The 5945-nt window shown below is 35.9% G+C and overlaps 1 long non-coding RNA gene across 1 annotated transcript; it reads left to right on the forward strand.

Moving 5' to 3' along the window:
• The first annotated feature begins 4521 nt into the window (after window positions 1–4521).
• On the forward strand, window positions 4522–5381 carry LOC121430979. The gene is made up of 2 exons (XR_005972085.1): window positions 4522–4695; window positions 5163–5381. It is a non-coding gene; the product is annotated as an uncharacterized LOC121430979 (long non-coding RNA).
• The last annotated feature ends 564 nt before the right edge of the window (window positions 5382–5945 follow it).

A 5945-nucleotide genomic window follows, 5' to 3' on the forward strand; every position in this document is an offset into this window, starting at 1 on the left:
GTTATCAATGATCGTAAGAAACGTCGTACTAAATCAGGGGGGGGGTGCTGTCTTATAATTTATATTTTTTTTTGTAAGTTGTCAAGCGCACGTACACTTGACATAATTAAAGAGGTTTGGACTTGGATAGGTATAGGGCGCCTGCGAAATCGCACAATGAATCATAAGAAAATAAACATGATCACGATATATCACGAGGTAGTATGTTGTTGAATATACGATGAGTTTATATGGACTTCGTACGATCATCGTAGACCAAATTTGCGCCAAGTGTAGTATTTCTTCGTAGTATATTCTTGTTGGATCTGTTTACGCGTATATACTTATATGAATATGGATTACATGTGTCGTTCATATGAACTAAAACACTATACGCAGAGTTAAGTTCATACGTTAGGAACTTCACGATGTATATAATTTTACCATGGGAACTTAATAACTTGATATGCTTGGTTCAAGTTGATGTTTTTTCTTCTTCAAGATCATCATTCTAAAACTGTTGTTGAATTCTTAAATTCATAATATATATAATTGTTCGAAGGTTAACATGGTGAATTTACTACTTTTTTTTCTTGCAAAATGACTTCGCTAACTCTTGTTTTTTGTTCTGTTATTGTGGCTTCTTGTACACACATTATATAATTGGTATTTATTTTCGCTGCAGTGATAGACATAGGAGAAATTCATTTTCAACTGACATATTAACCGAATGAAAAATAAAAATATACAATAATTGGTTTTACTCGATATTGTATGACGTTTTGAGAAAGAAACACGCATATATATGTTATTGTGTAGACCTGTATATACACACCATCTTAAAGCACATTTAAGGTTGATTTTGCGTTGTGATTATATGTGTGGTATTTGGGATATATTGGACTCATGTTTATTATATTTTGGAAGCGTGAAACGAAAAAGAATGAATCTAAATATCTATAACACAAAATATAACACATTAACACATCAGTTGACGTCATGGACCCGACAAAATCCTATATCTCTTCACCAATCATACCAACAAACAATATTGTTCCATGTCATGATGCAATAATAACAACGAATCGAATCTAAAGAAGGACTGACGCTATGTTGGTAAAAATAACGTATTGGTTTTGATCGGTCTGTACACTCAAAGTTTCAATGGTTTGAATAAAACAAAATCGGCTCTGAACAGTGAATATACCGAATATTGGGTCTGTTTTGAATCTTAACGATTTAACTTTTAAATCTCAAAAGATTAAAAACCTTTCTTAAAGCGTTTTGTACAAATCCACAAGGTCTTATCTAAATCTATTATTAGACTGATAACTATTGACGGAGTTGTTTCAAATCCTTGATATTAAGAGTGTAGTTACATGGGTTCATGGTGTGACTACCCATATAAATGGAATAATCACAAATCGGCATTATTGATTCAATTGTTGGACAACGACTATTAACAAATGTAAGTGACAAGTTATTTTTCACAGAAACTTGTCAAAGTAGTTCTGCTTAAATAGGAATAAGAAGTGAAACTTATTTCACAGGGCCCTGGGAACGATTTTTTTTACTTGGGAGTGCTGATGTCGATTGGAAAAGCAAAAAAAAAAAGGTTTTCACTAAAAAAATGGAAATCAAATTCGCTCCGAGAAATTTGACAAGCCAAAAAAAAAGTTTTCAATGCAAAATCAAGGTAATTTTGGCTAAAGTTTTGAATTCTAACTCCTCTTCCAGAAAACCTGGAGGTGCCCCAGGGATTTTTTGGGGTGCTTCATCGCCCCCAGCAACCTCGCTTCCAAGTGCCATGTTATCTCAATCGTTAATATTATCACTACGGATTTTTTTAATAAAAAAAATCAAAACTCTTGTAAACGAGTCTACCCAAGCGTGCATGAGGTTGTTTAGGTCCTTTGACAATACAACCTGAAGGGTAGAAGCTCACTGAAATAAAGAGAAAAAGGCAAACTCATATTTGGTTGGTCCTTAAGTATAACGGGCCAAGTGTCCGCCAGTATATTCCGTCGAATTCACGCCATTCCATACACAAGATATGTTTTTATTCAGAGAAAATCATTTTGACATGACGCAGTTTTATTTCGTATACGAAAGTTATTTTTTGGCACAAGAAATTAATTTCGTCGTGATGAAATGTAATTGTGTCTACAAAATTTATATCGTACTATACAAAATGAATTTCGTTGAGACGAAATGTAATTGAGTCTACAAAATTCATTTCGTACCACACGAAATGAATTTTGCTATAGCGGAATGTAATTTCGCGTACAAAATAGTGTCCAGTGGAAAATTCCGTCGAAATTACTCCATTCCGTACACAAAATTTGTTTTTCTCATAAAAAAAAAACATTTCGTCAATATGCAGTGTAATAACATAAACAAATTATATTTTGTACCACACGAAATTAATTTCGTCAAGACAAAATTGATTTCGTACACGAAATAAAACTGCGTTTTGACAAAATGATTTTCGTCTGAATGAAAACTTTTTTGTGTACAGAATGACGTGAATTGGACGGAATTAACTGTCGGATACTTGGTGCGCCATTTCGTTTAATCAAAATTTATTTTGTTTGTACGAAATAAATTTTGTGGACGAAATTACATTTCGTCTTGACGAAATTAATTTTGTATGGTACGAAATAAATGTTGTGGACGCAATTACATTTCTTCTTGACGAAAATGATTTCATGTGACATAAAAAAAAGTCATATGTGAAGTAAAACAGCGTCATGACGAAATGATTTTCGCTTGAATAAAAACACATTCTGTGTACGGAGTGGCGTGATTTGGACGGAAAATACTGGCAGACACTTGACGCCCCATACTTAAGGAGTGACTTTGCCTGTGTGGTCAAAAATCGTGTGAATCAGAGGTAGACGTATGATACACTGGATAGGTTTGTCATGTTCCGTGTTGAAATGTTAAAAGAAAAAAAGTAATTGGTGCCTCAACTATTTTCCCATACATATGGATTACACGTACATTTTTATTGTCAAAAAATGGATTTGAAAAAAAAAACAGGAATTACATACATTATTCATTCCAGGGGGATGTTTAATGAACCTGCAGTATGTATCCAAAACGCTCGTGGAACTGTAAACGTAATGATTGTGTTTCTAGAATATGTATATGATGTATCTTGTTTATTAATTTTAGGGAAGATCTCTGAGTTTATTAACACTGCACAAAATAAATCATTTCTGGATCACAATGATCGAACGACATTTGCTTCTAAAGTGCCACAAAATAAAGGTCACCTCTCCCCAAATGCAGTCTGTGTAGATTATTTTGCTGTACCTTTCATGTCACGATATATGATAATGGGTGTGACAGTGATTTTTTGTGTGCTTTATTTGTGATTGCAGTTAGATAATTGATTAAGGGCGAAAAAAGGTAAAGTGATTTGTGTTTCATTTAGGACAAGTGTTAGTAAGCCTTTAGGAGTCATAATGGTAATAATGGTTGTATGATATTTGCCCTTGTATTAATTTTGAAAGTAAAAAGGAGAATCGAACACGACTTACTGCATACAAGTTGAACACTGAACATAGAAAAATAGAAACAACGAGGAAGAGACACATGGGAGATAGAGACAGAGAAGGAGCGAAAGAGAGAGATAAATAGAAATGCCGGGAGAGCACAAAATACATTTGTAGGTTGGTATTGGAAGTGATTTGCCTTTCAAGAACGACATGAGCATGTTAAGCAAATAGAGAAAATGGGAGAGAGAGAGCCATATACCACAAACCTTTTATGTATAAAAAATTAATAACTGCAAAGATATCAATGAGAAGAAAGAAAGACAAACATGTTTTTTCTGAATGTTTTTTTTTAATATTTTACTTATTTATTTTGATACATTTATTTTTATCAATTCATTTACTGATTTTACTTTATTTTATTTATTTATTTATTAAGCTTATTTTTATTTATTTTTATTTTACTTTACTTTTTTTTTTTGGGGGGGGGGGGTAAACATCCACGGGGCCCTGCAAATACGGGTGATTTATCTGAAGTCACAAATGTTCGGCAACATCTATGATAGGCTTACTAATATATTTTCCAGGAGTTATTAAAGTAGACAATAATAAAAGGCGATCACAACAACTGAGACTTTCACATTAATAGAAAGATTTCAACCTCTAGAATAGTATCCAACTACAACCAGGTAATGAATAAGTAAGAAAATAGCAATTCAACCAACGAAACGCCACCAAAATTTGAGAGCTGGAAACGTAATTTCACGGAGAAAGGGCTGTTCAGGTGACGTCACGTCATGGTGTTCCTGAGTTATTACAAGTCATGTACTTCACAAACCCACGTATTCTCCCAACAGCAGAGCTTATATATTGCATTGGAAACATGTTTATTTCTAAGATTTTTACTTTATTCAGAGGAAATATAAGGAAGAGATATCATCCAATAGATATTTCTTTGTATGTCATCACAAAGATTATTAAAAATTAGCTGAGAGAATAAAAAAGGGATACAAGGTTAGATTACACATGACCAGCCAATAATCAAATCCCTCGGATCGAAGGAGTAGTTTCAGCAGATCGCAGCGAAGATGCTGCTCTACTGTGCACGACACCTCGATCCATACCCAAGTCGTCTGCAAGTGATTTTGCTCCCCTTTCCACGGCGGAATGGTATCCGCGATCGAGGGCCCGGAGCTCGTACTCTCCGGGTCCAGAGGTTTCACGGGCCTAATCACTAGTGGCAGGCCATAAATATTCATTCGAGCCAACCCATTGCTATTTTTTTTATTTTGATATGGCTGATAGACAAAGTGTATGCATATGATTGTCCATCTAACACTGATTCTATTTTTGGTAATTACTGAACTTCCTTTTCCCAAATTGGGAAGAAATATCACCAATTTTGGACTATATTTTCACCGGCGGAAGGATTAGGGCTATTTTGCTGTTTGAGGTGATGAATCTGCTCCCCCCGAAGGTGTCTTCAAACACGCCAATTTATTTTTAAAATGAGCCGGTCGAGGGACCCTTTTCTGGTCAGATATGGATTGCCAGATATAAATCCTATCCACTGGTAGTAAACATTCAACCCCCGAATTTCATCCTTATTTTTTATGAATTTTTTAAAGTGCCAATTTAACACATGAGTCTATGGGGAATGAATTAAGCCTGTGAAACCCAGAGTGCGCGGGATGCGGCCCTGTCCCTAGCTGGCGCTAGTGCAGGCCTCCCGAGGCCGGGGAGCCGGCGGTATATATATTGCCGCGTACCGGTTGGGATTCCGACTTAGAGGCGTTCAGCCGTAATCCCGCGGATGGTAGCTTCGCGCCACTGGCCGCTCGACCAAGCGCGTGTACCAACGGTCCGAATCTGCGGTTCCTCTCGTACTGAGCAGAATTGCCGTAGCGACAACCTTTCATCGTAGGGACTTGGGAAGAAGGGCTACTTTCTCGTGAACTGATGACTGAACTTTGATCATGTTTTTCTTTTCACATGTGTGGCTGCCTATATTACAAGACGGGCTTTATACTCAACTGTCTGTTGTTTCTTAGCTGACGACGTTTCTGTGATTGAACGTACTCTTCTATAAGGTTGCACGGGCCTTATCACAACTGGCAGGCCATAGATATTCATTCGAGTCGACCCATTGCTCAATTTTTAGATTTGATATTGCTGATTGACAAAAATGAATGAATATGACTGACAATCTATCACTGATTCTAGGTAGGGTACCTACTAAACTTACTTTTTTTCCGAATTGGAAAGATATATCACTACTGTTGAACTAAATTTTTTACTGGCGGAAGAATTAGGGTCATTTTACTCTCTCAAGTGATGAATTTGGTCCCGTCAGGTGTAGTCTTCATAAATGCTGATTTATTTTTAAAATGGGCCGGTCGAGGTACCCCTTTCTTGTCAGATATGGAATGTCAGACATTTATCCTATCCACTGGTAGTAAACATTCA

This window comes from Lytechinus variegatus, chromosome 17 (assembly GCF_018143015.1).
Source record: "Lytechinus variegatus isolate NC3 chromosome 17, Lvar_3.0, whole genome shotgun sequence".
Taxonomy (NCBI): domain Eukaryota; kingdom Metazoa; phylum Echinodermata; class Echinoidea; order Temnopleuroida; family Toxopneustidae; genus Lytechinus; species Lytechinus variegatus.